Source organism: Bos mutus, chromosome 6 (genome assembly GCF_027580195.1).
Source record: "Bos mutus isolate GX-2022 chromosome 6, NWIPB_WYAK_1.1, whole genome shotgun sequence".
Taxonomy (NCBI): Eukaryota; Metazoa; Chordata; class Mammalia; order Artiodactyla; family Bovidae; genus Bos; species Bos mutus.
In genome coordinates, this window is record NC_091622.1 from 44,765,752 (window position 1) to 44,778,323 (window position 12,572).

The following is a 12,572-nucleotide window of genomic DNA, read 5'->3' on the forward strand; positions in this document are numbered from 1 at the left end:
CACATGAGTAAGTGTGTGTTGAACGAAAGAATGAATGACTATATCCTCCAAGATAACATTGTCCCCATTTGTCTTAGTCCTTTCAGGCTGCTATAATAAAATGCCATAGACTGGCTGGCTTATAAACAACACGCATTTATTTCTCAGAGTTCTGGAGGCTGGGAGGTCTAAGATTAAGGCACTGATATATTCAGAGACTGGTGAAGTCTCCCTTTGTGGTTCGTAGATGGCAGTGTTCTCGATGTAACCTCACATGGCAGACAAGGTGAGGGGGCTCTTAGGGGTATCATTTGTAAGGGCACTGTTCCCATTTGTGAGGGCTCTACCCTCATGACCTAATCACCTTCCAAAGGCCCCACCTCCTAATTCTGTCATTTTGGTGGTTAAGATTTAACATATGTATGAAGGGAAGGTCATAAACATTCATGTATAGATAGAACCATTTTACAAAGGAGGTAACCAAGACTCCAAGAGAGAAGATAACATGCCTGAAGAAAGAGAATTATGCCAGACAGAACTGAAAGGAAAGAGAAATCAGAACAGCCAACCTTCTATTTTTACCCATGATACTAAACTACCAACTTTTATAGCATTTAGAGACCAAGCCCCAAGGATAAGTCCTTAGAGATAATTTATGTAGCAACTCTTCTCCAGATATTAAACAAAGATACTATAATAGGATGAATATTGAATAGGAGTTGGCAGCAGTGATTTGCTATTATAGTGTTTCATTGAAAACAATTCATTTTACTTAAGACTTACTTCCAAAATCCTTAGTCTGATTAATGACAACCTTCTGAAATGATTTAAAAAAAAAATAAAAAAGATTTTGCTTCCTGAAAAATTCACATAATATAGTGTGTGACAGATCACCATAGTCATATATTTAGATCCACAATTACTAGGCACAAATAAAAGAGAGCTGGAGAGAAGACATCATACATGGTTTTAATCAGGAAAGACAAAGAGCTCTCCAACCAATGTCTTGCAAAATCATTAACCAAAGTCCTAAACTGAAGCTCAAATAATTGAAAAATGAAAATGATCCATCTACTCATGACAGGGAGATTGCAGTCTAATAAAAGAGTTGGATGCATATATGGATGAAAAGGATTGACACTACCATTTGGTAATTGGCTAAATAACCATCATAAATAAATGGAAGAAATAACCAAGTTAAAAGCAAAAGTCAGAATCTTCCCCATCATCTTTAAGAGGTCACAACACATTGATCTGGAATTTTGATGCTCAAATCATTGGTTATATGTAATGGAACTGACAATGGTAAAAGGCTTTACAGTTCATCCATCCATTATCATTCCTCCATCCATCATCTATCTGTCCATTCATTCATCCAGTCATCCATCCACTCATCGATCCATCCACTATGTTTAACAAACATGAAATTACCATTATTTGATCATTTTGACGTCAGAGAAAGGCAGCTTCATGTGGCTCAATAAAAAATATTCAGTGAATACTTATTTGAACATGCTAACCATGTTCAAGTCTTGGGGAGTAAGAGTTGGATAAGAAATACTCCCCATCACTTCTCGGCCTTTTGGCTAAGATCAAGAAATACTCCCCATCTCTGCAAATCTTCACTGGGAGAAACACACACCAGCTACCATTTACAAGAGAGTTGCACAGTGCTATGGGATTATATTGATGACTGAATATGCATAGAAAGAACATACCACAAACTGTCAGTGGTTGGTGGGAATTTATAAAATTCTTTTTCCTTTTGTTTAGTTCTACATTAAAACTTTTCATTCAGTGAACATGCATTATTTTCATAATTAAAAGTTTGTTGAAAATGTACCATAAAAGTTGCAGAATTAATGGATATTAATAGGTATGTGTAAGGTAAAAGATTTAAAACTTAAAATAGGTTAAGTAACTTAGGGAAAATAATAAGTGAGAGATTGAATATACAAACAGAGAATTGTCAGACCATGTATAAAAACAGAGCTCTGACCCACAAACTGTAGAAAGCAGCCTGGGAAACCAATCTATTGATATTATTTATAGTAAGCAGACTGGAAAGCCAATCTTCTGTGTAAATCAGACCACTATCTCTATCAAATGGCCTAGGAAGCTACATTGATGCTTTTGAACTGTGGTGTTGGAGAAGACTCTTGAGAGTCCCTTGGACTGCAAGGAGATCCAACCAGTCCATCCTAAAGGAAATCAGTCCTGAATATGCATTGGAAGGACTGATGCTGAAGTCGAAACTCCAATACTTTGGCTACCTGATACAAAGAGCTGACTTATTTGACAAGACCCTGATGCTGGGAAAGATTGAGGGCAGGAGAAGGGGACGACAGAGGATGAGATGGTTGGATGGCAAAGCATCACCGACACAATGGCCATGGGTTTGGGTGGACTCCAGGAGTTGGTGATGGACAAGGAGGCCTGGCTTGCTGCGATTCATGGGGTCGCAAAGAGCTGGACATGACTGAGTGACTGAACAGAAGCAGTTGCCCCCAGATCAGGCCAGGACTTGATTAACTGAACTTCCCTAATATTTGTCCTCACTTTGAACTTGGGACCAATCAGACACAGCCCGATATACACCCTTACCAATATACACCCTTACACCATATAGGATGTTGTATTTCTAGTTAGCCCACCTCCAGGCTTCTCCAAGCCCAACAGACTCCAATCAGCCCATACCTGAAGCTTTCTCCATGTTTTACTATAAAACTTTCCCACTCCTTTGCCTGCGGTTCAGTCTCTGCCAAAAGGCAAGTAATGGTGGGTTATTCCTTTGCTATACGAAACTCTAAATAAAAACATCTTGCCTGTTCTCATTTGGTTAGTCTTCATTTATTTCCACAGGAGACAAAGAGAAATGAACTTGGGAATGAGCACAGCACACAGAATGCAAATGACAAAGGCATATACATGTATGAGAAATAAGCATTATAGCAACTCTCCATACCCCACTGATCACAGTGTCTAGCTGGATTCTGATTAAGCTCCAAGAAGATGAAGTTGTTTTACTTCTTTGGTTTTCCTTCTCCACTCCCTCATTCAGCATGCTTTATCCCTAACTACTTAACCTGAAAAGGAAACTCTAGAGCCACCATATGCCTCTGCTTCTGTTTGACCTTTGAAGAAACAGTTCAAATCAGGAAGACCTTAGGAACCAGATTTTATCACATAGAATATCAACTCCATGAGGGAAGGAAATGTGTGTTCAGCCCATCTCCATGTGTCCAGCTAAATAACTGAAATAAACACGTGGATCCATCCAGGGTATAAACACAACTCAAATGACCAAGATCATGTTGAAGACCTGTTTTAGTTCCCTGAAGTTCTTAAACCAAAGCACATTCAGGTTCTATGGTCCAACATACCCCATGTGGTCCAAATAGCCTAGTCACCCAGGAGCCGAAGATTGGGGTCATCACTCCCTGTAATGTGTCCTGTGTTGCTGAGTGCTTAGTTGGTTACAGCTGCATTTCTAACTCCGTCTTTGTTTTGTGTTCACTGGATAGTAAACATGAATCGCTATTAATAATAATTTTCCACTGCACGTCCAGAACAATCCATCCAGAGAAAATTGGAACTTCTTCTTTGCTGAGGTCCAGTCCCATCAATTTGATGCTCATTTTATAGAAAGGCCATTGAGCAAAATTAATGTACCCAAACAGATAGAGTTTGTCCTTGTAACGGATTCCGAGTATGACAGGAAACAAAAGGGCTGCCTTAATGGCCTCCTCCGGGAAATTTATTTTCAGAACATTGAGTTATTTTCTTCTACTTGACCAGATTAGATTAAAATCTTTATAAAAAAAAAAGAAAGGAAGAAAAAGAAAACTTAGCTGTCTGTTTTCATAGAAATCACTTTGAGATCTAGCTTCATTTAAATTCACTTGTTATTGTCCAAGTCAAATAATGTTATAATCTTAGGGTTATTTTACTTTTTTCCATTTGACACTTTTTTTTCCCATTTTTTTTTTCATACTGTCCCCAGTGTGTTTTACTCCCAGCCCCAATGTGAAAAAGAAAGTCTAGAGCCACCATATGCCAGAAATGAGGGAGACAGAGCCTCTTTAAAATACCACTATGCCTTGCCAGGAGATAACACTGTGGACTATTATCCAAAAACTCTGGTCATCCTTTTTCTCCTGTATTGGACGGATCAGTTTGGATACCTGCCTTTCGGTCACTGTGGGAAAAGAAGGCCTCCACCACAGCCTCTGAAATGTTCTTTTCCATGTGATCTGCCTGCCTCCTCATCTTCTCCATCACAAACCAATTAGACCAGTTGGAAAGCTCTACCCAAACAGGAAGGATAGTAAGAAAAGAAGCCAACCAGGGTACCTTGGTTAGAAATTAGATCTAGAAAATACGAAGAAAGAATATGCTAGGTTCAAGAAGAGACTCTGAAAACATGCAAAAGAAAAGGCATGAGTAACCGCATGTTATTCACAAACAGCTGCCACAAGGTCAGGAAGGCATGAAAAGATGGAAAGGTGTTAGTGGCTGATAGCAAGAGAAGAGCAAAAGAAACTCTTGCTGCTGAGGGGCAAGGAAAGAACCTAGTTCCTGATCAAGTTTCCTTCAAATTCAGCTGGACAGCATTATAACCCCAGATCACATTTTGGTTTATATTCTAAGTATCATGGGAGGCTACTGAATCTTTAAGCAGAAGAGGAACATAATTGGAAATGCAAGTTGGGAAGATCACGCTGGCTGCTCTACAGAAGGGATTTAGGGTAGAAGACCTGGAAAGAAAGGTATTGGGTTGCTTGCCTTTCTGTGGCTATGTCTGGTATGAAGCTGCTGACAACAGCTGCAATCATCGTTCACTCATGAGAGTGGCAGCCTGAAAGTGAAGCCAACAAGCTAAGCATGAACGAGCTAAAGGATGGAAAGAACCTGGGTCTCTGGTGACAATGATGAGCCCCTGAGTGAACAAGTTCCCAAACGCGCCCTCTTGTTGGCCTTCCTCCAAAGCACGATAATGAATTTCTTTTAAACCAGTTTGAGTAGAAGTAGAATCAATAGAGTGAGGAGTGGATGAATAAAAGGATGGATAGATTAAATCATTAGAAAAGTTCCATGCCATACAGCTTCCCAGGTGGTTCAGTAGGTAAAGAATCTGCCTGCAATGCAGGAGACTTCCTGTAATGTGGAAGACCCGGGTTCTATCCCTAGGTCTGGAAAATCCCGTGGAGAAGGAAATGGCAACCCAGTGCAGTATTCTTGCTGGGAAATCCAATGGACAGAGGAGCCTGGTGGGTAGAGTCCATGGGATCGCAAAGAGTTGGACACAACTGAGTGACTTAAACCACTGCCCCTGCCATGCCATACACCATGTTGACAATGAGTCTCTTAGTCTATTTGGGCTGCTATAAAAGAAATACCATATACTGGTGGCTTATAAACAATAGAACTTGACTGGAGGCTGGGATGTCCAAGACTGTGCTGCCAGCAGATTTAATTTCTGATGAAGGTCTGCTTCCTGATTAACAGATGCCCATCTTTTCACTATGTCCTCACTTGGTAGAAGTGGACAAGAATGCTCTTTGGGGTCAGGGTACTAAATCCATTCATGGGAGTTCAACTCTTACGACCTAATCTCCTCCAAAATACCATTATATTGGGGGTTAGATTTGATTGATGAATTTTGAGGGAACACAGTCTATGGAAGTTACTTAATAGCTTAATATGCCATTTGAAAATGTCTTGTGGACCAGGAATGATTGCAACTGTACTTTTGAGGTTCTTTTGCATCTCATTCATTTACCAACAGTACCAACTTGGTGATAGAAGTTAAAAATAGTATCAGCATGTAAGTTAGTTTGTTCACTTGTTTTTTAACCTATGTCAGTGTCCATAAGTCTAATTCTGGAAGCAGAATTGACTGAGCAGCCACTCTCCAGTGTTTCCTCAAAGCCAGAGGTTCCTTAAGCAAATAAAGGTTTCCCTCAGAGAAGCAGTCTTCAGAAGGGAGTGGCCAGAGGTTATTTTAGCATAGCTGGAGCGTCTTTGTGGGTGGCTCAGACAGGTCTGGATATGTTTACAAGCTTGTGCATCCTGTCCTCTGAATGTACCTGGATCCTTGCAGATGGGCCTGTCACACACCCTGTGATGAGGGGACCCTGTGAGGAAGATCAGAGCACATTCAAGATGCCCCAGAGAGTTAATGCAACCACGTTCACCATATGGTGTCTCATAAGCAGATTTCCTTCAACGAGAGCTTTCATTGTGAGCTTTGAAATCATGGGCTTTTCATCCATGGAATAACACTAAGTCTGGTCACACATAGGAAGCAATTTTCCTTATCTTTTTTGTGACGTCCTCTTAGGTTTTCTCAGTGGCTTCCTTTTTTGATAGTCACAGATTCCAGGCAAGCTATACTAATAGGCACACTGAGGTTTTGGTGGGGGACCTCTCATCTGACAATGACAAGTGCAAATTACTGTGATGAGGTTTTAGTGTGGGTTGAATAGTGTCCCCTTTTTATAAAAAGAAAAAAATCCTACGTCCATTCAAAACCTCAAAATGTGACCTTATTTGGAGATACGGTCATTGCAAATGTAATTAGTTAAGATCACGTCATACTGGATTAAGGTACTCCCTTAAATCTAATGACTGGTGTCCTTATAAAAAGAGAAGAGAACAAACAGAGATACATAGAGAGGAGCAGGCTACGTGACATTGGAGCAGAGATTAGAGTGATGTGTCCACAAGGCCAGGGGTTTCCAGGAGCTACCAGAAGCTGGGAGAAATAAGGATGATTTTCCCCAAGAGCCTTTGGAGAGAGCATGGCTGTGCCAACATCTTGATTTCAAACTTCTTGCCTCCTGAACTGTGAGAGAATAAATTCTGTTGTTTCACAGCACCCAGTTTTTGATGGTTTGTTAGGGAAGTTCTAGGAAACTAATACAGGTTTCAAAGATTGAGCCCCACTTGCAGGCCCACACTTGCTCGCCCTAGTTCTTCCTCTTTCCTAGGGCCTTAAGGATTGGACCAGTTTTCCTTTTCTTTCAACAACATCACCATCTGCTTATCTCCCCTCACCCAGACCCAGCAGCAGCGTGGTACCCGATTTCCCAGCTCCTCATTTTCTTGCTGACAAGCTAACAGTCCTTTCTCTGCTTTCACTGATTTTTCAGTAAGTACTGTGGACAGGCAACCACACAAGTAAGAATACCAGGGAAATTACAAGGTATATAAAACTTGTTAAAACCACAGTTCCTGAAGTCTGTCTTGTCCCTGGATTTATCTAGTGTCTGCAATTAGATTGGCACTTGGCTAGTTTTGCTTTCTGTCTATTGAAATAAAAATAAGACAAAAAATTGAATTATATACTTCTATACCTCTGCCAACAACACAAGAGAAGACTCTACACATGGATATCACCAGATGGTCAACACCAAAATCAGATTGATCATATTCTTTACAGCAAAGATGGAGAAGCTCTATACAGTCCACAAAAATAAGACCAGGAGCTGACTGTGGCTCAGATCATGAACTCCTTATTGCCAAATTCAGACTTAAATTGAAGAAAGTAGGGAAAACCACTAGACCAATCAGGTATGACCTAAATCAAATCCCTTATGATTATACAGTGGAAGTGAGAAATGGATTTAAGGGACTAGATCTGATAGATAGAGTGCCTGATGAACTATGGACAGAGGTTCATGGCATTGTACAGGAGACAGGGATCAAGACCATCCCCATGGAAAAGAAATGCAAAAAAGCAAAGTGGCTGTCTGAGGAGGCCTTACAAATAGCTGTGAAAAGAAGAGAAGCGAAAAGCAAAGGAGAAAAGGAAAGAAAGTGATCAATGCAAAGAAATAGAGGAAAACAATATGGGATAGAGATCCCTTTGAGAAAATTAGAGATACCAAGGGAATATTTCATGCAAAGATGGGCACAATAAATGACAGAAATAGTATGGACCTAACAGAAGCAGAAGATATTAAGAAGAGGTGGCAGGAATACACAGAAAAACTGTACCAAAAAGATCTTCACGACCAAGATAATCACTATGGTGTGATCACTCACCTAGAGCCAGACATCCTGGAATGTGAAGTCAAGTGGGCCTTAGAAAGTATCACTACGAACAAAGCTAGTGGAGGTGATGGAATTCCAGTTGAATTTCAAATCCTGAAAGATGATGCTGTGAAAGTGCTGCACTCAATGTGCCAACAAATTTGGAAAACTCAGCAGTGGCCACAGGACTGGGAAAGGTCAGTTTTCATTCCAATCCCAAAGAAAAAAGGCAATACCAAAGAATGCTCAAACTACCACACAATTGCACTTATCTCACACGCTAGTAAAGTAATGCTCAAAATTCTCCAAGCCAGGCTTCAGCAATACGTGAACCGTGAACTTCCTGATGTTCCAGCTGGTTTTAGAAAAGGCAGAGGAACCAGAGATCAAATTGCCAACATCCGCTGGATCATGGAAAAAGCAAGAGAGTTCCAGAAAAACATCTATTTCTGCTTTATTGACTATGCCAAAGCCTTTGACTGTGTGGATCACAATAAACTGTGGAAAATTCTTCAAGAGATGGGACTACCAGACCACCTGACCTGCCTCTTGAGAAACCTATATGCAGGTCAGGAGGTAACAGTTAGAACTGGACATGGAACAACAGACTGGTTCCAAACAGGAAAAGGAGTATGTCAAGGCTGTATATTGTCACCCTGCTTATTTAACTTCTATGCAGAGTACATCATGAGAAACGCTGGGCTGGAAGAAGCACACGCTGAAATCAAGATTGCCGGGAGAAATATCAATAACCTCAGATATGCAGATGACACCATCCTTATGGCAGAAAGTAAAGAGGAACTAAAGAGCCTCTTGATGAAAGTGAAAGAGGAGAGTGAAAAAGTTGGCTTAAAGCTCAACATTCAGAAGACGAAGATCGTGGTATCTGGTCCCATCACTTCATGGGAAATAGATGGGGAAACAGTGGAAACAGTGTCAGACTTTATTTTTCTGGGCTCCAAAATCACTGCAGATGGTGACTGCAGCCATGAAATTAAAAGACAGTTTCTCCTTGGAAGAAAAGTTATGACCAACCTAGATAGCATATTGAAAAGCACAGACATTACTTTGCCAACAAAGGTCCGTCTAGTCAAGGCTATGGTTTTTCCAGTGGTCATGTATGGATGTGAGAGTTGGACTGTGAAGAAAACTGAGCACCGAAGAATTGATGCTTTTGAACTGTGGTATTGGAGAAGACTCTTGAGAGTCCCTTGGACTGCAAGGAGATCCAACCAGTCCATTCTCAAGGAGATCAGCCCTGGGATTTCTTTGGAAGGAATGATGCTAAAGCTGAAACTCCAGTACTTTGGCCACCTCATGCGAGGAGTTGACTCATTGGAAAAGACTCTGATGCTGGGAGGGATTGGGGGCAGGAGGAGAAGGGGACGACAGAGGATGAGATGGCTGGATGGCATCACTGACTCGAAGGACATGAGTCTGAGTGAACTCCAGGAGTTGGTGATGGACAGGGAGGCCTGGTGTGCTGCGATTCATTGGGTCACAAAGAGTCAGATGTGACTCAGCGACTGAACTGAACTGATACAGTTATAAAAAATTTAAATATTTCGTAAAAATTATATTAAACTGCACAAACTGGCAGTACCAGTGTATTTTCATCAAGTACCTATATTTGTAACCACTATCACAGTTTTGTACACCATGAACCCATTGCCATTCCCAACCAGGATTTTGAAAAAGAAAATCTGGCAATTCTTTGCTTAACTCTCTTCTGAGATGGCCTCTGAGGAACTGGGCTTCTGTCCTTCATCTCATTCTGGAGAATGGGGCTAGCCAGCCCTTTTCCTCTTTTCTTGCTGAGGTGTTATTCTTTCCTTTGAGAGCTCTTCTTCTCATTTGGCAAGTGTTATTGTTGCATGGCCCTTGACTGACATCTGGGATTCTCACTGACAACCTGGTTTCCCACCATTCCTGATAAGAGTGACTCACTGTGCCTGAAATGTTTTTGCAAACATTATGGTTTACGCTGAACACATGCATTGTTTCTAGGGATCTGGAATTTTGATTGATGCTAGGCAGAGGATGCCTGCATGACCAGCCCCAATAAAAACCTCCAACACTGAGTCTCTGAGCTTTGCTGGTAGACAGCATTTCACACTTGTTGTCATAACTTGTAGTCTAGGGAGGTAAGAGTGTCCTGTGTGCCTCCACTGGGAGATGGCTCTTGGAAGTGAGTGCCTGGTTTCCTCTCAACTTCATCTCAGGTGCCTTTTCCCTTTGCTAATTCTGCTTTGTATCTTTTCACTATAATAAGTCATAGATATAAATATGACCACACGCTGAGTCCTGTGAGTCCTCCCACTGAATCATCAAACCTGGGATGCTCTTGGGGACCTCTCAACACAGGCTTTCTTGGTGATATTTGGGAAGCAAATATCAATATTATCAAAGAAAAGTTGAGGATTAATGGCTTTCATTACAGAATTTATTTACAGACTCCTTTAAATATAATTTTACTGATTTGTTCATTTGTTCATGAATTTATAAAACCTTTGTCAAGCACACATTATGTTCTAGTCACTTTCCTAGGAACTGGAGGAAGTGAGAGAGAAATACAGAGAGAACATCACCTCCTTTACTGCAGGGGACTTGCACTTTCACAGCACCTTTGAATAGAGAAATGATGAAACTTTAGTGGGAGGGGTGCCACTGGAGGAAGTCAGAGCAAGGATTTAGGGAGAATATAGGATAGAGACATGATGATCCCTATTTAGGGAAGTGGGGTTTTAGAGGTGAGGTAGATGATGGCCACGTGGAGAAGATGGTAGAGATACCCTGTCAGCAAGATTAAAGACAGGGTCAGGGAAGCCCGGTGTACTACAGTCCATGGGGTCACAAAGAGTCAGACACAACTGAGCGACTAAACTGAAGATTAAAGACACAGAGACATGAAATAACTGGTCCTAGAAATAGGAAATCATTCAGGATGGCTGCAGCTGGGATTGATATGAAGGGTTAGAGCCCAGTTGGGGAGGAATTACATGCCATGGTAAATTTTTAGGTTTGCTTCTGTTTTCATTTTTAAGTGAGCAATGAGGATGGCATTAGAAGCTAGTGACTGTCTTTAAACAAATGAATGGATAAAGGAGATGTGAGATATATATATAATGGAGTATTCAGCAACAAAAAAGAATGAAATAATGCCATTTGCAGCAACATGAATGGACCTAGAATTTATTATCTTAAGTGAAGTAAGTCAGAGAGGACAAATATCATATGATATCACTTATATATGGCATCTAAAAAAATGATGAAAATGAACTTATTTAAAAAACAGACTCACAGATACAGAAAACAAACTTATGGTTACCAAAGGGGGAAGGGAGAGGAGGGATAAATTAGGAGTTTGGGATTAACATATACACACCACTACATTTAAATAGATTATCAACAGGACCTACTGTATAGCACAAGGAATGATATTCAATATCTTATAATAACCTATAATGAAAAAGAATCTGAAAAAGAATATATATATATATGTATTGTATACTGAATAGGGTTTCCCTGGTGGCTTAGTGTAGAAAATCTGCCTGCCAATGCAGGAGATGCAGGTTCGATCCCTGGGTCGGGAAGTTCCCTTGGAGGAGAAAATGACAACCCACTCCAGTATTCTTGCTTGGGAAATCCCATGGACACAGGAGCCTGGAGAGCTACAGTCCAGGGGGTCACAGAGTCAGACACAACTGAATGACTAAACAGCAATAACAATATAAATGAATCACTTTGCTATACATCTGAAACTAACACAACATTGTAAATCAACTATACTTCATTAAAAGAAAAAAAAGATCTCCTGAAGAAAAAAATAAGTTAGTGACAACGATCAGAACCGTGATTTAGAAAGAAACTTCTTTTGGTTTCCCAAGCCAAGAGAGGCTGTAGAATGGAATGACTGAAAGGGTGGAGCCAGACCATTAACTCTTCCACTTACATCTGGGTGACCTGGGACAAATCACTTTCACCTGTATATGCCTTAGTTTCCCTGTGTGTAAAGGGGATAATAAGAACCCTGCCACAATGGGTTGTTGTGAGGGTATATATGCTAATTAACTCAAAGCACGTGGAATAGCATCTGGCTCTCAATAAACTGTAGCTTTCATTATCACTGCATTAAAGCAGCATTTGTTTCAGAAGCATTTTATCTGCATGTAAGTTTTTGGGAACAGATTCTGCTTAAAGCAGGATCCAATATTAGTATGAGATAAATTTGGGAAATGACAGAAAACTGGGATTATGTTTTTCTTTCATATGTCTGTATTCAAATCACAACATATACATATAAATATTGAAGTGGAGCCGAATACAAAGATTGGAGGGCTCATCTAGAGGATCTTTGTGTTTCTTCAAGGCAATAATAGATTCCCCATGAAGTAAAAGTCCACTGCAGCTAGCTGAACAAAGCCAATATAGATGATCAAGCAGCTATTATCAGATTTACTCAAAGGCTAGTAGTGTTCTGTTTTCTGGGGTTACACATGGCACGTCAATTGAATCATAACCTTAAAATCAACCTAGTCTAATTAATACATTCACCT